Source organism: Polyodon spathula, chromosome 7 (genome assembly GCF_017654505.1).
Source record: "Polyodon spathula isolate WHYD16114869_AA chromosome 7, ASM1765450v1, whole genome shotgun sequence".
Taxonomy (NCBI): domain Eukaryota; kingdom Metazoa; phylum Chordata; class Actinopteri; order Acipenseriformes; family Polyodontidae; genus Polyodon; species Polyodon spathula.
Window position 1 is genome coordinate 41394056 of NC_054540.1, and position 21258 is coordinate 41415313.

A 21258-nucleotide genomic window follows, 5' to 3' on the forward strand; every position below is an offset into this window, starting at 1 on the left:
CAGTGCTGAGTGAATTGTGAAAGCGCTGTTTGAACGATTTAATACATGAACAAATAAACAGGTTGAACAAAACAAAGCACTGCACACAAAACAAAATAAATAGACAAACAAACAAACAAACAAACAAACAGTGGACTAAGTCAGCACGAGTAGCAATTGTTATTTTAGTTGACACTTTCACCCTGAACACCCAATCCTAAGTGATTGACTCGTGCATCTTTATATACAGCTGTACCCGGATTTATTTACTAATTAATCATTCACTTGATTACCAGCATGTGAACTAATTTATGTAATCTTTGTGCCCACATATTAATACACACTTTATTATTAAACGTGTGCATCAACGCTGCCAGTTCACCTGTCAGGGGTGAAGAACTGGGCACCAGACCTCCTCTCAAGAGGGTAACCCCACAGTTCGGAATGATGACTTTACCCAGAAGTTGTGAACCTTATTTGGGAAAGGTTTGGGTGCACAGAGATAGACCTATTTGTGACCCAGGAGTCCACCCATTGTCCCCACTGGTATTCCCTAGTGGAGAGCGGTCACCCACTCGGCATAGACACGCTGGCCCACAGATAGCCCAGGACTCTGCTATATGCTTTTCCATCACTGCCACAGCTTCCACTGTGCAAAGAGATCAGGTAAGATCAGGCTCGGGTGCTCTTAGTAGCCCCAAAGTGTCCCATGAGGACCTGGTTCTTGACACTGGCACAGCTCCCGTTCGGTCAGCTGCGGGAGCTGCTGGCCCGTCATGACCTGCTGAGCCAGGTACTGGGGACTCTGTGGCTTCCAGACCCAACAGTTCTGCAGCTTTAGGTCTGGCCCCTGAGCGGAGACACAGTGATGGAACCACAAAAGAGTATCGCGTTTTGGTTGGTCCATGTCTGTCACGAGTATGTCTTCATACGAGCTTGCAGGCATTTTTAACATTACGATCAGAGGGAGAGAAAGAGGATGAGAGATCTGCTTTCAACAACCTTTCAATTAAAATATAACATGGTATTTTGCTATACTAAATATACACTGCCCATTTTCATTTACGTCCCAAATTCTGGGCCACTCTGACTTGATAATTATGGTGATCCTAACGCTGCTCTATTGAATGATGCTGGTAAAACAGCAGGGGCTAAAATTAACCATTCACCAACCACTCAGACTTTTTACCATTTTACCAGCCAAAATCATTTCGACCATTCACTGAAAACATCTTTATGTGTGTAGTGGCGAGTGTTTGACATATTCAGTAATGGAACAAAAAATTGATTTGATCTACATCAAATCAATATTTGCTGTGACCACCCTTTGCCTTCAAAACAGCATAAATTCTTCTAATTTATTTGCAGAAAATGACAACTGGTCAAAATAACAAAAAAGATGCAGTGTTGTCAGACCTCGAATAATGCAAAGAAAATAAGTTCAGATTCATTTTTAAACAACTCAATACTAATGTTTTAACTTAGGAAGAGTTCAGAAATCAATATTTGGTGGAATAACCCTGATTTTCAAGCACAGCTTTCATGCGTCTTGGCATGCTCTCCACCAGTCTTTCACATAGATGTTGGGTGACTTTATGCCAGTCCTGGCGCAAAAATTCAAGCAGCTCGGCTTGTGACCATCCATCTTCCTTTTGATCACATTCCAGAGGTTTTCAATGGGGTTCAGGTCTGGAGATTGGGCTGGCCATGACAGGGTCTTGATCTGGTGGTCCTCCATCCACATCTTGATTGACCTGACTGGTGGAGAGCATGCCAAGACGCATGAAAGCTGTACTTGAAAATCAGGGTTATTCCACCAAATATTGATTTCTGAACTCTTCCTAAGTTAAAGCATTAGTATTGTGTTGTTTAAAAATGAATCTGAACTTATTTTCTTTGCATTATTCGAAAGGTCTGACAACACTGCATCTTTTTTTTGTTATTTTGACCAGTTGTCATTTTCTGCAAATAAATGCTCTAAATGACAATATTGTTATTTGGAAGTTGGGAGAAATGTTGTCAGTAGTTTATAGAATAAAACAAAATTGTTCATTTTACCCAAACACATACCTATAAATAGTAAAACCAGAGAAACTGATAATTTTGCAGTGGTCTCTTAATTTTTTCCAGAGCTATATATATATATATATATATATATATATATATATATATATATATATCACAAATGGGGGTGGGTAGGACGTTTCTTATTTAATTGAATTAGATGTTTAAATTTGAGAATACTCAATGATGGGGAAAGCAGCTTGCGATAATAATGCACAGAATGCAGCACACTTCTCCGTCTGAAGCACATGCTGCAGTGTCCCGTTCTACCAGTAGGTGGCACCATTAGCTACTGGGATTAGAAAGTAGTTCATAGGACAAGAAGATTAAATGGGGGTTGGGGAGGAGGACTAGCACTTACATTTACACTTGATATTTATTCGATTTGTTCTTCCATTTCAGGCAGCAATGTACTATGTAACATTCCAAATAATACCTTTCTGACTGAATCACTTTGTACTGTACTTTGTGTTATTATAATTGGATACCTGCCACCCCGATGTTACTTATAAAATCCTAATCTGTACTTTAAAAAATCTTTCATGTCAGGATTTTCACAACAGACTTTTTTTTGATCTCAAACAAAATTAAGAATCAAATGATTTTATGTTTGAAAAAAAATACAATGTAAAATTATTCAGTGTTTATTTAGTACATTCTTAGTTTATCTCATAGTTTAGCCTAACTTGCACTGTGCTTTATAAGACGCAGCAATCCGGTTTTATTACATTGCCAAAGGCTGATAAAAGTTTGTGTTGATGAAGTTCCTTCCCCCTTGACTCATACTGCACATTAATAAAATCAACACGTTACTATTCAGCAGGCTAGCAAGTTACAGTACAGTGTCAGCTCAACTCAGATTAGCTCAGGAAACAAAACAGACACTGTTAAACAAATGAAGATTTCTGGAAACCCCCTTCCGCACTCTTAATGAGCTATATAAGGCCCTGTGACTAGGGCTGCCAGGAAATAAGCAGCCGGTACACACTGTGGTGGATTGATTTCCAGCCCTTCAGACACTAGAGAATTTGAATAGTTTTTATCAATTTGCATTTTCCATGAAAGTCCTGTTAGGTAATATGCATTTATCTGATTACGATTAATCTCTTTATTACCTATTCTTCTACAGGTTGCCTTAATCTAATAAAACATATTATCTAATAAAAGCAAGGCAGGGCAAGCCATTTTAATGGTGAGTGCACCATGGATTGAAAACATGTGAATGAGAAAGGATTGAGTACTGAAAAGTATCTGTACTGGTCTTTTTGTTACTTCCACAGTATAGTGCATGCTGTGACCCTGTAATTGCAGAATATTGATACAGTTGCTTACACTGAAGAAATACATGATTGAGGTGCAGACGTATAATTCTAGTGTCTTATGTTTTCCACTGTTTTTCTTTCCTGTCTCTGTATTTATGTGTAGGCACTGTACAGAAAAGAACCAACTATGTGGTAGGGCCAGTACTTTTATGGGGAGTTGGGTGTGGTCGTTGAGACCAGCAGCTGACATCAGACTTGAATATGAAAATGACCAGGGAACTGAACTCAAACTATAAACAAACTAAATAGACCTCAAGTGAATAACATGCCATACGTACAAACACATCATTTGATTTTACCATTCCTTTGCACTTAGTGATGTTATTTAGCACTGATCACATTAAAGTAGTTCATTTCTTTTCTTTTTTAGCACTGATCACATTAAATAAGTTTGTTTTTCTCATCTTTTTTACTTTATTTCCAAAGAAGGGCTTTATATTGTGCTGTCCATACAGACAGCTTTCTCTCCAGCTTCCTCCCCTTGTATGTAGTGCTGTACCTGAGATCATATAGCAGCAGATAGCAGTCCTTCTCTTATAGGCTCGACCATTTACTGACATACCTATATTTTACACATAAAATAAAATTGAACAAGCTTACATGAAATAATATACTTTTCCATTGTGACTGAATCTAATGGATATTAGTGTACTCTCCAATATGACTGAATCTAATGGATGTCAGTCTCTAACACAAGGGCTACTTCTGTGAACAGGTACAGTCTTGCCAGTGCAAGGCAAGCAGGGATGCGTTACCTGGAATACTAGCTTGGCCTGTCATGGGTTAACTCAATAAATATATTTTTCAGTTTCATAATGTCTCTAAATTAGACTAATATATTTGTATATTCAAGTAAATCTATAAATACTCTAAATACATTATTTGTGTCAGTTTGATAGAACACTGTACACTTCACTCTGCACATACTGTACTCTGTCCTGCACATATTGGTTGGCCTTATATAAAGGTAGACTAAAACTAGAAGTATATCTTGGCCACTTGCCAGTGCTGTGTTAGTGTATCACTCCAGTGCAGCCACTTGCCAGTGCTGTGTTAGTGTATGACTAGACTGTAGTGCAGGTCTTGCCCTGTCTCGTAAGAACTCAACAGTTTTAGTTTCAATTTTTGTTTAAGACCTTTCGAAAGCATCAACTGTTCGTAAGCTTTGCTCTGGATTAAGGTGTTTTTTTCAGGACACTGTAGAAAGTTCTAGATACTAAAAAACCAAAACAATACAACAGGCATATTTTTGTGGCAAGATGTGTGTTTGTGTTTTGTTGTGAAACTCATGTTTGTACTGATGCAACTGCGGCTTTGTACAACAAGGTGATCAGTGCAGCCTCTTTAACAAGCTGTGGCTTGTGGTACAGCTACTGTGTACCAATACCTTTTCAACCAATACAACTGGTTCAGCAAGGAGCTCAATGCTGGCATTGTGACTGGCACGCTTGTTTTCAAAAGTAAGTAGCATGACAAAAACATCTTGATTTAAAAGTATACAGTACTGTGGCAAAATGATTAGCAGTGTGCATGTGCAGGTGATCAATAAAGAGACATACAATTATAATCCAGCTGCAATGTTGTTTACTGTTTTTTAAATCCAATGGCCTGATGGCAAACAGCAGTAAACAATAAACAATGTCAATGAACATAAGAAAGCTTGTTGCTTTTTTCAGGTCCAAAAAGTCCCTTGGGTCGACATTGTCAATACCTTTTAGAATTTTGAATGCTTGAATCAGGTCGCTGCATAGTCTTCTTTGTTCAAGAATGAATAGATTCAATAATTTTAGCCTGTCTGCATATGACATGCCTTTTAAACCTGGAATAATTCTGGTCGCTGTTCTTTGCACTCTTTCTAGATCAGCAATATCTTTTTTATAGCGAGGTGACCAGAATTGAACAAAATATTCAAGATGAGGTCTTACTAGTGCATTGTACAGTTTTAACATTACTTCCCTTGATTCAAATTCAACACTTGTCACAATGTATCCAAGCATCTTGTTAGCCTTTTTTATAGCTTCCCCACATTGTCTAGATTTCTGAGTCAACAAAAACTCCTAGATCTTTCATAGATTCCTTCTCCAATTTCAGTATCTCCCATATGATATTTATAATGCATATTTTTATTTCCTGCGTGCAGTACCTTACACTATTCTCTATTAATGTCATTTGCCATGTGTCTGCCCAGTTCTGAATCTTGTCTAGATCATTTTGAATGACCTTTGCTGCTGCAACAGTGTTTGCCACTCCTCCTATTTTTGTGTCGTCTGCGAATTTAACAAGTTTGCTTACTATACCAGAATCTAAATCATTAATGTAGATTAGGAATAGCAGAGGACCTAATACTGATCCCTGTGGTACTCCACTGGTTACCACACTCCATTCTGAGGTTTCCCAGAGCTTTCCGTTTTCTACATGTTAACCACTCCCTAATCCATGTACATGTGTTTCCTTGAATCCCTACTGCGTTCAGTTTGAGAATTAATCTTTTCTGCGGGACTTTGTCAAAAGCTTTCTGGAAAGCTAAATAAACCATGTCATATGGTTTGCAATTATCCATTACCGAAGTTGCATCCTCAAAAAAATCAAGCAAGTTAGTTAGACATGATCTCCCTTTCCTAAAACCATGTTGACTGTTTCCCAGGATACTGTTACCATATAGGTAATATTCCATTTTGGATCTTATTATAGTTTCCATAAGTTTGCATATAATAGAAGTCAGGCTTACTGGTCTGTAGTTACCTGGTTCAGTTTTGTTTCCCTTTTTGTGGATCGGTATTACGTTTGCAATGTTCTCTTGCTGTTGTAATATTGGAAAAACATTTTGGAATTGGTTTTAGCTCCCTTAGCAATGTTCATTTCTATTTCTCTCTTGGCCTTTCTAACTTCTTTTTTGACTTGCGTTTGCAGTTCCGTGTACTCTTTCTGTGTACTTTCTTTTTGGTCCCTTTTTAACACTCTGTAAAGTGCCTTTTTTCGCTGAATATTTTTTTTTTTAATTGATCTATTGAATCATTTTGGCAATTTAGTTTTACATTTACATTTGTCTACTTTAGGGATGTAATTGTTTTGCGCCTCTGTTACTACATTTTTGAAGAACAGCCATCCTTTTTCTATGGATGTTTTCTCTATTTTACTCCAATCTACTTCTGTTAGTCTCTGTTTCATACCTTCATAGTTTGCTTTTCTAAAATTGTAAGCCTTAACTTTAGTCATTACTTTTGGGGTTTTAAAAAGCATTTCCAATGAGACCATGTTGTGGTCTGAGTTTGCTAGTGGTTCTCTGACCTCTGTTTTAGATATTCTGTCTTCGTTATTTGAAAAGACTAAATCAAGGTATGCCTCCCCTCTAGTTAGTGCCTTGACAAATTGTGTTAGGAAGCAGTCATTTGTCATTTCCACCATTTCAATTTCATCCGTCGTGCTCCCCACCGGGTTTTCCCATTTTATATGGGGGAAGTTGAAATCCCCCATTAGTATGACACCTCCTTTGCTACATGCATTTCTAATGTCATTGTATAACAGATTATTTTGTTCTCTGTCTAAATCAGGTGGTCTATAGCATGCTGCTATTATTATGCCCTTTGAATTTTTGTCCGTTATTCTGACCCATATTGATTAGGCTTTATTTTCTTTGTCCAGGTTTAACACCTGGGCTTCAAGACTGTTTCTTATGTATAGTGCTACCCCTCCTCCTCTTCTGTCCTGCCTGTCTTTCCTATACAGTGTATACCCACAAATATTATATTCGTCCCCATCACTCTCAGACAACCACGTTTCTGTAACACCTATCACATCATAGTTACTTGTTAGTGCAGTAGCTTCAAGTTTTAAAATTTTGTTGCTGATACTTCTAGCGTTTAGATAAATACATTTAAGGGTTGTCTTACCTGAGTTGTTGTCCTTGTTTTGATTCGGTCTCCCTTCTGTTTTTTTTGTTGATTTCTCCCCCTTCCTTTCTAGTTAAATGCTTCTGAACCTGCTTGAGGATCTTTTCTCCAAGTAGACTGGTTCCTTTTTTATTTAAGTGCAGTCCGTCCCGTCTATACAGATAGTCCTTGTTGTAGAATGTGGTCCAATGATCAAGATAGGTGAAGCCTTCCCGTGTGCACCACGTCTTCAGCCATGCGTTTTGATTAATTATTTCAAGCTGTCCATATGGTCCTTTGCAAGGTGCCGGTAGTATACCAGAAAATATCACAGTTTTAGTCTTGTCTTTTAATTTCCTTCCTAGCTCTCTGAATTTGTTTTGCAGGGATTTTGGTTTGTCTCTTCCAATGCTGTTTGTACCGATGTGGACGACTACTACCTGGTCATCTCCTGTTCGTTCTAGGAGCCTGTCCACGTTCTTAGTGATGTGCTTGACAGATGCAGAACACTGTTATAGTAAGGGGGTCCAAACTGTGAATTGAACTTGCTGTGTTTCTCAATATGGAGTCCCCAACAATCATGACCTCCCTTTTTTTTTGCTGTCTGGTCACCACTGTCAATCGGGTCCTGGATGTTGTTCTTTTCGTTCTCTTGTTGTTGGTTCTGCTCATCAAAATTTTGAAGTGACTCAAATCTGTTGTTTGTTTTGATTTCTGGTGGTTGTGTTTGACAAAGTTTCTTTTTTTCCCTGCTTCTGCCTACCTGAACCCAGCTATTCTGACCTTCTATTTCTCTGTTGGTTTTCAGTCTGTTAGGGGTGGTACAGACTTCCATGAATTGTGGATGTGCCAGCTCCTCAAAATCCTGTTGCTGTCTCATTTCTTCCAGCTTCATTTCCAGCATACTTACTAGTTTATGCAAGTCCTGGATCGCGTGGCACTTTACGCACACTTGGTTTAGCTCTGCTGAGTTTTCTCGGATTTCCTACATTATGCAGGTGTCACAGATTACTGGCTTGAAGACCATCTTGATGGGTTTCAAACTGCTTCTAAACTGCTCTGCACTTTTCCACGCCTGTACTTCTCCCACACTGTCGCTTCCAGTCGCTGTCGCTGGGAAGACTGCCTCATTTATAGCTGCATTGTTCTGCTGTGCTCTTGGCTCGTCCCCTCCCCCGTGTCTCAGAACGGCGCTGAATTTGAATCAGCTGCTCCGAGTTTCAGCTTGTTTGTTATCAGAAAAACACACGTGGCTGTTTGACTTTGAGCTGCAGTGTTTCCCCAATGTCCTGTGTTTTCTGAGCAATACAGTAATACAGCAATAAGCAATACAGTATTGCTTATTTATAATCCATGGGTTGGCCCTGAAATAATAATACTCCTGTTTTATTTCACCCACATGTAACAAATACACAAACATAAACACCTGTCCACAATGCGTGCTCTAGTGCTTGTAGTGAAAATACAGTTCAGTGGTGATACAAAGTGCAGTGATGTCTAGATTCATGTTGGCTTTTAGCAACAGGACCTGGATCGTGTTTAGCCGTCTAAATAATAACGAACAAGCATAATTTAGGAAAGACCACAAACAAACAAACACTCAGGGTATTCCAACACAGTTTCTCCTTTCAGTTATGTTAGTTAACCATTTACAGGAACAGATCAGATCACTACGTCCCTAAATACCGTCAACCATGACCCCTTGGTTAACAAGCACATCCACTCTTCCAATCCGTGGATGCCACGTTGTTTCCCATCTGGGTTAATTGATTAGTGTACCGTAGCTCCGACCCCTTTATAACTTTGCTTTATCTAGAATCCTTTGCTAGTGGTTTGTCTGCATTTAAGAAAATCACCCTCCATGTAGATGCAATATTAATCAAGCATCCTACAACTGCAAAATTAATCAAGCATCATACAACTGCAACATTAATCAAGCATCTTACAACTGCAACATTAATCAACCATTCTACAACTGCAACAATAACCAAGCATCCTACAACTGCAAAATTAATCAAGCATCCTACAACTGCAAAATTAATCACGCATCCTACAACTGCAAAATTAATCAAGCATCCTACAACTGCAACATTAATCAAACATCCTACAACTGCAACATTAATCAAGCATCCTTGTGACGAAGTGCCTGCCTCTGTGTATATTATCTGTTATATGTTGCGTGTGGTGTGTTAAATGTTAGTGTATAGTCATTGGTACACGGGATATAAACGGGTCTGTGTAACACGAGTGTTTAAAATGTATATTTGTATTTAGGCACGAGGATTGCACAGCAGTTCACATGCAAGTAAAAAGTAATAATATGTGAGCACGGGGAATTGCACTTTATTAATTCACATGCAGTTGTACCGCGACTCCAATTGAATGATTGATTATCAATCGAGTCTCGGTACAGCTGCATATTTTCACTCACTCTGGATTATGTGTGGCGAATGTGCCGTGTCCCGTATTTTTGTTTGTTACAACCTTTTTATTTTCTGTTCTGTTTATTTATTAAATGCTGAGCGAAACCATTCGCTCTCAGCTCCACAAACTCCACCTCTCTCGTTGTTTATTTCCTGGCTCTGGTCTGACGCCACCCACTCCGGCCGTCTTTGTGACACGTGGTGTCAGAACTGGGAAAACAGCGCCTCCAAGCGTCAGACCAGGGATACTGCGGGTAGAAAATTCATTCAGGGAAAGGTGGAGGATGCGGAGGAGTGGCTTTGCCTGAAGGCCACGAGACCAGCCCACCGCCAGGAGCTGCCTCTGCCTCTTCCAACCGCAGTTTCTGGTTTAAAAACAAAAAAAACAAAGACAACAACAAAAAATATAATAGAGAATTGGAAGGCTGAAGCTGGAGAGATGGCTGCCAGGATCTGGCGGACCTCCTCGGTTGTCTAGAGGACCAAGGCTGGTGCCTTGCCTGTGGGGAGTTCGGGCACCCGGTGGTGCGCTGCCCCTACCAAGAGGGAGAGGAGGAACTGTCCCAGGAAAGGAAGGTGAGGAGGAGGCAGAGAAGGGGAAAGTGGAAGAGGAAGGCAGAGCGTCCACGCCCAAGTCTCCTCCAGCAGAGGAAGAATGCCTGCTGGTTTTGCCTCCAGCGCCAGAGGGAGAAGAGCCGTTGCTGTCTCCAGAGCAGGAGGGAGAGCCGCACCAGTCCCCTGTAACAAGAGTAGACTACATGTTGCTCCCACCTCCGCCGCCAGGAGACTACATGCATCCGCTACCTTCACTGGCAGGAGCAGAGCAGCAGGAGCTGCCTCTGCCTCCGTCACGTCCACCAGCAGAGGGTGAATGCCTGCTGGGCCCCTTTCCACCAGCAGAGGATGAATGCCTGCTGGTTTCACTTCCCCCACCAGCAGAGGATGAATGCCTACTGGTATCATTTCCCCCACCATCACGAGGAGAGGAGCTGGAGCTGCCTCTGCCTCCATCACCATCAGGGAGAGAGGAGCAGGAGCTGCCTCTCCCTGCACCAGAAGGACCAGGAATAGATGCTAGCGGTCCTCAGCAGCCCTTGCATAGGCAGCTCCATAATTAAGAGGACTTTTTTGCAGGTTTTCTATCATTTAGAGCAATGTTATTGCTCTCTGAAAAGTTGATCTTGCCTTTTCACTTTCTTCAAAATTGGATCTAAAGTTTGCAAATACCTGTTTGCTATAAGACAGGTAAGAATAGTTTCAGGTGGTAGAATCATGCGTTTCTTCACACGTACATGCAGTTCATTGTGTTTGTGAGATCAAGCGGTCCTGGTGCCAGTCAGCTAGCAGCAATGCTGCTTCCCTGGAGAGGTGTCAGCTCCACAATTTAGTTACAGACGCTGTCCAATGCATTTACATATTTGTACAATAATAATTCACATAGTAATTCAATAATAATTCACATATTAATTCACATAGAGTTCATGTTGTTAGAAGCTATAAACAGTTATAAACTTTAGCCAGTTTAATGATTTGATTTATCCCTGAATCTGAAATGTAGAAAATAAATAACAAGTGTAATTCGTGGATTACGCTTTTTAAAAATATATCGTTTTGAAAATATCTATAGAACCACTATTCCTTTTTTGTGTAACCTTTTTGGAACAAGTTGTTGAGTGTAGTTATCTCCGCGTATACAGGGTTACATCTGGAGCTGTCTCTCTATGTGTTTATGGTAAAGTGGTTTGCAATGCGCAGGTGTAGAGGTGATGTGATTACGAAACAGAAGACAGACAACAAAGTTCATGATCCAAACAAACGTAATCCTGGTCTGGCGACCACAAAGAGTAATCCCAGGCAATAGCCAGCAATGTGTATCGCACTATTCCAAACAACGGGTTACAGTCCCAAAATAATAAACACAGTATAGCCCATGCAAAGACACACACACAATCATAAGTCCAGAGTGAGTGCTAATGTGCAAATGGTGAAATACAATGTGTTAGTGTACAGTGGTGAAGTGTTGTCCGGGTTGGTCCTGGCCTCAAGCGACATCTCCCAGTGTTAGCTGTCTAATAGAACAAACGAGTACAATTAGACACAACAAAACAAACAAACACTAAACACAAACACTTCTCCTTCATGGGTTCTCTCACAACCATAACAAAGGAACAGATCGCTTAGCCACGTCCCCTTTTGTTTTGTCAGTCACACCCCCTTGGTTAGCCAGTGCAACCGTTTCTCCTCCAGTCTGCGGTGGCCACATCGCTTCCCTTCTGGGGCGATGACTTGGTGTACCATAGCTCCGCCCCCTTTCTAGATGGCTGACTTCCACCTTTCCCTGGAATGAATTGTCAGTCCATCCAGTCCAGGGCACTCTGTTACCTTTACACAACGTCCTCACAGGTCAGGTGAGAGATTCATTCTTTCTCTGTCACAGTGTTACATTTGTACATGCATCTGCATACCGTTGATACAGGCCGTGGATCTTCTTTTTCATTTTACTGATTGCTCTAATCTTGGTGTCCAGATTATTTATTTATTTATTTATTTATTTATTTTATCCAGGGTGGCTTACAATTGTTACAGAATATCACATTGTAAAGTATCACTTTACAGAATATCACAGTACAAACTATCACATTACAGAATATCACATTTTAAAATATAACATTACAGAATATCACACTGTGCTGTGTATTGTTAACCTAACTTAAGAACATAAGAAAGTTTACAAACGAGAGGAGGCCATCCGGCCCATCTTGCTCGTTTGGTTGTTAGTAGCTTATTGATCCCAGAAACTCATCAAGCAGCTTCTTGAAAGATCCCAGGGTCTCAGCTTCAACAACATTACTGGGCAGTTGGTTCCTGACCCTCACAATTCTCTGTGTAAAAAGTGCCTTCTATTTTCTGTTCTGAATGCCCCTCTGTCTAGTCTCCATTTGTGACCCCTGGTCCTTGTTTCTTTTTTCAGGTCCAAAAAGTCCCATGGGTCAACATTGTCAATACCGTTTACAATTTTGAATGCTTGAATCAGGTTGCCGCGTAGTCTTCTTTGTTCAAGACTGAATAGATTTAATTCTTTTAGCCTGTCTGAATATGACATTACTTTTAAACCTGGACTAATTCTGGTCGCTCTTCTTTGCACTCTTTCTAGAGCAGCAATATCCTTTTTGTAGCAAGGTGACCAGAACTGAACACAATATTCTAGATGAGGTCTTATTAATGCATTGTACAGTTTTAACATTACTTCCCTTGATTTAAATTCAACACATTTCACAATATTGCCAAGCATCTTGTTGGCCTTTTTTATAGCTTCTCCACATTGTCTAGATCAGTGGTTTTCAATGTTTTCAAACTTTTTAGGCCCCATACCCCTTTTTCCAAAAATCTAGTCTACCACATCCCCCATCTCAGATAGGGTGATAATATACCTATGAGAACAGAAAAAAAAATTATTTTCTAATTACTAGGCTTAAGTACTTACTGATGTAAGTACTTACATGTAAATGCTTACCTACCAATGTGCCTGCTTTTTATCACAGATTTCAGTAAAACTACATCCTGATTAGTAAACAATGCAGCCCTAGACAAGGGTATGTTATTCAAAATCCAAACCAATAAGTGGCTAAATGAGTCCAAAAACAGGTTATGCTTTTGAAAACAAAACTAGGGTTCTAATTTAAAATCAGAAAGCAATTCTCAACAAAAGTCGTGCATTTCTTCCAACAAATGCAGAAGGGTGAAATTTATATCATGCAGTCAAAAATGACTTTTAGCAAAATGCTTACATGTTAGTGTTTAGTGCAGTCGCCTATTCATGTTAATCAGCTGCCAGACAGCTTGTTGATGGACAGTCGCTATATGATATGAACACACTAAATAGGTCTGGAGTAGGGAATCCAATTTCAGACACTTCCCAAAACAGGAGTTAGGGATTGATTATTATTAATAATTTGTTTTTATAAATATGTGATTCCATTATTGTAATAATAATAATACCGTGCTTTTGATTTTATTAGCCTAATAATTAGCGGCGTACATGCGTAGGCTAATGCAATTACTCGACAAAGGAGTAAAGTAAAGATAACACAGTCGTGTACACTCCAGCACATTGATTTCACTGTCTAAGTAGGGCGGCACAGCTGCCTGCTAAACTCAATAATACTGTTATTTAAAAACATAAACTTAGATAAAACACACTGAACTGATTAAACTAAACTACAAACACTGAACATTTAAACTCCAGTTGGGTATAGTTAACGTCGCCCAACAGAAAGGAAATGTACACCAGTACAGTTGAGGTTTTATTTGAAAGGAGATTCAACATTGTTAAATCGATTGCTAAGTAGATCGTAAAGTACTACAATGTAGTAAAAAAATAAAAGAAATAAAAATCTGAAGTCCGCCATTACAGGATTTTTCTCGCATACCCCCTGAGGAGCGCTCGAGTAGCCCCAGGGGTACACGTACCCCAGTTTGAAAACCACTGGTCTAGATGAAGACATTTCTTTGTACAGCAGCAATATTCTTTTTGTAGCGAGGTCACCAGAACTGAACACAATATTCAAGATGAGGTCTTACTAATGCATTGTATAGTTTTAACATTACTTCCCTTGATAAATTCAACACGTTTCACTATATATCCGAGCATCTTGTTGGCCTTTTTTATAGCTTCCCCACATTGTTTAGATGAAGACATTTCTGAGTCAACATAAACTCCTAGGTCTTTTTCATAGATTCCTTCTTCAATTTCAGTATCTCCCATATGATATTTATAATGCATATTTTTATTTCCTGCGTGCAGTATCTTACTTTTCTCTAAATGTCATTTGCCATGTGTCTGCCCAGTTCTGAATCTTGTCTAGATTATTTTGAATGACCTTTGCTGCTGCAACAGCGTTTGTCACTCCTATTTTTGTGTCATCTGCAAATTTAACAAGTTTGCTTACTATACCAGAATCTAAATCATTAATGTAGATTAGGAATAGAAGAGAACCTAATACTGATCCCTGTGGTACTCCACTGGTTACCTCGCTCCGTTTTGAGGTTTCTCATCTAATCAGTACTTTCTGTTTTCTACATGTTAACCACGCCCCAATCCATGTGTGTGCACATCAAAATTTTTTTTTTAAAACATGGTCTTCAAGCAAGTAATCTGTTACATGATCTGTGACACAACTTGATAGCGTGTCATTATCCTCTTTTCAGCCTCAGTGAGAACCAACAAAGACATCTTGTCTTTGAAACATGTCTAGGAACCAGCCTGATTTGCAAACATTTGAATATTATTTAAAACCCCCGCTATCAGTTTATCAGCACAGCTGCACAGCATAGATCAAATATAACTGTGTGTCTTCTGTGGTGCAATTGGAAACCTGAAGAACATTAACTTTTTTTTTTTTTTTTTTTAACACAAGATCCAATAACTAAAAACACTGTTGTGCATAAAAGTTAAACCCAAAGGCTCAACTTCAAAAAAGAAATAAAGGGCTTGCGTTTTTAACAACGGAAAAGAATAGCTGTGTGTCCCAATATCCCTTTAACATTGATATAATAATAAAAAATATGAACACAAGTCATTTCTATCTGAACTCTGGTGATTCATTAATGTTATCAATTTATGTCCAAAGCAAAACATTTTAATTAATCTCATAAATCCTCAGTAATTTAACTACCACACTAAAATCAGCTTATTTTTATGTAATAAAAGGTAATTGGTAGATTAAAACAAACAAACAAAAAAAAATGTATTGCCTTCATTTTTAAATCAAGAAAACGTCAATACAATAGACCTTCAGATACTTCAGAAGCGCACTCTCACACACTCAAGGTTTTAATGCAAACAGGCATCAGGAGATTTCAAACAGTTCTAATTTAATGCATCGATTCACCAATATGTAATTGAAGCTCGGGAAATTTAAGGATAGATGATCAATAATGGATGCATCGATTCATTGATGTACCCCTCGTGTCTGTAGTTCAGTAATACCAGGGCGTTGAGATGCATTGATTAATTGCTGCAACCTTCGTGTCTGCAGTTCCTCACATTAATACCAGGGCGTTGAGATGCATCGATTCCTTGCTGCACCCCTCGTGTCTGCAGTTCAGTAATACCAGGGTGTTGAGATGCAACCTGCTATTCATAAACGTGAACGACAGCAAAATGCTGCATACTAGAAGTTATTGAACGCTTTCTACAGTCAAATCTAAACTAATGACAGCCTCGGCAGACTATTAATTTAAAGACATATTTTATTACTACATTTGCTCTGTTACACATTTGGACATACCTGTGATTAACACTGCCTCTTTAAAAAAAAAAAAGTCTTTTTTTATTTTTCCGTGCTCCATTTTGTGTACAGTGTGCAATACGTCGTGAAACTTTCATTGATTCATAAATCATACACTTGTCCCTGATTTATTATTATAATAATAATAATAATAATAATAATAATAATGGTTGAGAATTTGTAAGATTGTAAGATTTGTTTTCAAAATTATTATTATTACTAGAATTACAGCATTATTCAGACTTCCTCCTACAGTGTTTTTTTGTTAATTTTATTTATTTATTTATTGGTCCTGCAGTTAATAATGGAAATCTTATGTGTTTGTAACTCTATTTAATCACTAAAGTTTAGGAACACAGATTTTTATCAGGGTCTGGGATCAAGGTACAGAGCTACCAATGTCCAGGATTCTAAAGAAATAATTATTTGGCTGTGACTTTCAACATTTATAAACAACACCACTAAGTTGCACGTTTCTTTTGATTGTATTATACATGAAATATTGACTGTTGGAATGTAAACAAACTCAATTATTACATTCAGTGTAATAATAATAATAAAATGAAAAAAAAAAAAAAAAAACTAATGCAACAGCATAATTTCTATTGTTGTGCACTGAAAGTCAGTAAATGTGAATATATATATATATAGATATATAAAAAAATCTTGTGAAATGTGTAACCCGTATCTTCTTTACAGAAAAGTAACAGAATTCAGGCACATTCAATACGAGAAAAATATATCACTAACTCGGTGCTGGAGTTTTTTCTAAAGTTCAAAAGTTCTTTAATTTTCTAAAGTTATTTTTTCTGTAAGTCCTGTTGCTTGCAGTAAACCGTTTCAACATGTGCCACCGCTCGCTATATATATATATATATATATATATATATATATATATATATATATATATATATATATATATATATTCTAATTTAGATTTAACTTTTATTCCAGCACAATTAACCAGACAACGTGGCTTTATAAAATCCAACATTATACATTTCACCAGAATACTACGATCACTGCCTTAATTCAGTTTACCTTGGTGTTGCAAAGTGGCATCGTAACTCTAGTGCCGGAAAAAACATATTCACCAAGCGTTACACATACAGTCATTAGAATTATATTTGTTTTCCGAGGGAAAACTAGGGGTGGGTTACATGTGTATATGTAAATGCGTTTACCAGCGTTGCCAAACAGAACAAAAATACAAAGTATTTATTTAAAAAATCCTTTATGACATGTCCTGAATTTTTGGCAGATGTCACAGGGGCAATCGATGGCAAAACATGAAGGCTACTGTTCAGCCGGACCTTAGGGGGGTGATTTTGTGTTTGTGATTTGTTTTTGTTTAAACTTTTATTTTGCTCTTGAGCAGTGTTTGTATTAAAATATTTTATTTATTTTTGTTGCTTAAATAAAGGTGCATGCCGCATCTTTTTGCCCTGCAGTACCTTGCCTGTGTTTTTTTTTTTTTTTTGCATTCTGGCCTGACGTCACCACAAAACCACCCAGTCATATGAATCACACCATTCATAAAATTCTTTGTGACAGTCTCATGTATTCTCAGATCATTTTATGAATAGCAATATGGATGACTTTCGTTAATTTTAATGATGAAGAGGAAATTAACAAACCAAAATGGTTTCTCGATATTGGAAACGTAGCTTTCAAAAGCACACATGATCCCTTGGGAGTGGCAACGAACAGTTTGACAGTGACATGTGCTTCATCTTTTCTGATTGTATAAAGACATACACGTATACTGTACATGTTCGGAGTTCACTTCAGTACACAGGATTCTCTCGATAGTTCCATTACAGATGTTGTCCAGTAAAAGTTTATCTTTCACTATGACATTGATATGACTGGAGGTTGAAACAATGATACAAATCACACCTTTTCACATCCATTTTACTTTTACAAAACAATTTGATTAGAATGCCATTGCCACTATATTACTTGTTCTTATTTATAGTTATTGTGATGTTAAGGCACGTATATTAAACAGTGCAATAAAAGCAAGATAAAAGAGCATTTTTCTTCTAAGGTGGATTCTAAGTAACTGGACCGTAAATATGCATACATTCAAGTCACCTTTGTGAAAACGTTATTTGAGAAGAAACAAATTGCTGAACAGAAGACCAACTTTGAAAAGAACCACAACATCAACAGATTTGTGTTTGAAACTCCTTATACCTTATCAGGGAAGAAACACGGGGGGTTGAGGAGCAGTGCAAGAAAAGAACTGTGCTGACAAATAAGAACCCAAGGGCATGATGCAGTCACACAAGCTTTTTCCATGGGTATGCTATGCATTTACCATAGTTTGCCATGTTTATTAATATGATTTATGCATATCTTGCTATTCTTTACAATGTTTATCTAAGCTTTACTATGCTTTATTATACTTTACTATGCTTTTACTTTGGTAAACTTTTATAAGGGATATCTGCAGGTCTAGTAACATCATTGCAAAATTCAAACCATAATTATCTGTTTTGGTGCCCATGCGTGAGAAATCAGTACACTGAAGAGAAGCACTCCCTTTACTGTAACTATAAAGGTGGCTAGTACAGTATATTAAATGTAAAAAGATACCGTGCAAAAAAATGTGGTAAACTTTTAAAGGGCAGTGGAGTAGAAAAGTGACATCAGAAACTGACAATGGATGAATCAAACACTTCAGTTTCTAAGCAGCAACATAATAATGTTTTTGTGTTTGAAGTATATATTACTGTAGTGCAAACTAGTAGTGTTAATATTGTATTTATATTCAGCTGTTTGGAAAATTATCAAGAAGTGTGTAGTTTTAGAAATACAGAAGTGCAGTTCTAACAGTCTGCAATCCATTGTTTATTAAAACAAAGGTTTACTATTAAGGTGTTATGTAAAAGTATCATTATGTATGCGTTAGTGCCCGTCGATGAAGGCTCTACTGAGTGGTAGTTGAGCATGACTGGAGAAATGCACAGCATGGTGCAATACATCTTTCAGGTGTTGTTATAACTTACATAGATGTAATACGTCTTACAAGAAATAACATACAGTATTTCTTGTCTTTCCCAGCGACAAATACATTCCCCTACGTGTAAAAGAGAATTCCAGTCATGTACGAACACCAGGTGGACCTGAAGCCGATCTAAGCTGCACTAGATGAGATGAAAGACAAGACCGCTGAGCTGCAGGGTCTGTGTTCTGCCAGCGATGTGGATATGATCCAGCTGCAGCTCAAACTGCAGGGCTGTGTTTCAGTGCAGTTCAGTGTTACCAGGTCCGCGGTATTCCCGCGGAATTGGGCTGCTTTAAAAACACAGCCGCGGGAAATGTTAAAGAGTCGTGGGTTGATAATGTAATTAGATTGGTAGTATAACTTTAAAAGATTGAAACTGTTTTCTTGTTTGCAATATTGTTTGGGATACAGTACCAGCATTAGTATTTCAATAAAGGGTTGGTGGTTGGTGGCCTGGTATGAATACTGATTTGTCCCTTCAGAGCTTCCGTACGAATTTGTTAGAACATAAGAACATAAGAAAGTTTACAAACGAGAGGAGGCCATTCGGCCCATCTTGCTCGTTTGGTTGTTAGTAGCTTATTGATCCCAAAATCTCATCAAGCAGCTTCTTGAAGGATCCCAGGGTGTCAGCTTCAACAACATTACTGGGGAGTTGATTCCAGACCCTCACAATTCTCTGTGTAAAAAAGTGTCTCCTATTTTCTGTTCTGAATGCCCCTTTTTCTAAACTCCATTTGTGACCCCTGGTCCTTGTTTCTTTTTTCAGGCTGAAAAAGTCCCTTGCGTCGACACTGTCAATACCTTTTAGAATTTTGAATGCTTGAATTAGGTCGCCACGTAGTCTTCTTTGTTCAAGACTGAACAGATTCAATTCTTTTAGCCTGTCTGCATATGACATGCCTTTTAAGCCCGGAATAATTCTGGTCGCTCTTCTTTGCACTCTTTCTAGAGCAGCAATATCTTTTTTATAGCGAGGTGACCAGAACTGCACACAATATTCAAGATGAGGTCTTACAAGTGCATTGTACAGTTTTAACATTACTTCCCTTGATTTAAATTCAACACTTTTCACAATGTATCCGAGTATCTTGTTAGCCTTTTTTATAGCTTCCCCACATTGCCTAGATGAAGACATTTCTGAGTCAACAAAAACTCCTAGGTCTTTTTCATAGATTCCTTCTCCAATTTCAATATCTCCCATATGATATTTATAATGTACATTTTTATTTCCTGCGTGCAGTACCTTACACTTTTCTCTATTAAATGTCATTTGCCATGTGTCTGCCCAGTTCTGAATCTTGTCTAGATCATTTTGAATGACCTTTGCTGCTGCAACAGTGTTTGCCACTCCTCCTATTTTTGTGTCGTCTGCAAATTTAACAAGTTTGCTTACTATACCAGAATCTAAATCATTAATGTAGATTAGGAATAGCAGAGGACCTAATACTGATCCCTGTGGTACACCACTGGTTACCACACTCCATTCTGAGGTTTTTCCTCTAATCAGTACTTTCTGTTTTCTACATGTTAACCACTCCCTAATCCATGTACATGTGTTTCCTTGAATCCCAACTGCGTTCAGTTTGAGAATTAATCTTTTGTGCGGGACTTTGTCAAAAGCTTTCTGGAAATCTAAATAAACCATGTCATATGCTTTGCAATTATCCATTATCGATGTTGCATCCTCAAAAAAATCAAGCAAGTTAGTTAGACACGATCTCCCTTTCCTAAAACCATGTTGACTGTCTCCCAGTACCCTGTTACCATATAGGTAATTTTCCATTTTGGATCTTATTATAGTTTCCATAAGTTTGCATATAATAGAAGTCAGGCTTACTGGTCTGTAGTTACCTGGTTCAGTTTTGTTTCCCTTTTTGTGGATCGGTATTACGTTTGCAATTTTCCAGTCTGTCGGTACCACCCCTGTGTCAAGAGACTGCTGCATGATCTTGGTTAGCGGTTTGTAAATAACTTCTTTCATTTCTTTGAGTACTACTGGGAGGATCTCATCCGGCCCAGGGGATTTGTTTATTTTAAGAGCTCCTAGTCCCTTTAACACTTCTGCCTCAGTTATGCTAAAGTTATTTAAAACTGGATAGGAACTGGATGACATGTGGGGCATGTTGTCAGTATCTTCCTTTGTAAAAACTTGTGAAAAGTAATCATTTAACATATTTGCTATTTTTTTTTCTTCCTCTACGATTTTGCCATTTGTATCTCTTAAACATTTAATCTCCTCTTTGAATGTTCTCTTGCTGTTGTAATATTGGAAAAACATTTTGGAATTGGTTTTAG

The 21258-nt window shown here is 38.2% G+C and overlaps 1 pseudogene; it reads left to right on the plus strand.

Annotated features, from left to right (window-relative positions):
- Nucleotides 1-688: 688 nt before the first annotated feature.
- Nucleotides 689-21258, plus strand: part of LOC121317850 — a 37382-nt pseudogene continuing 16812 nt past the window's right edge.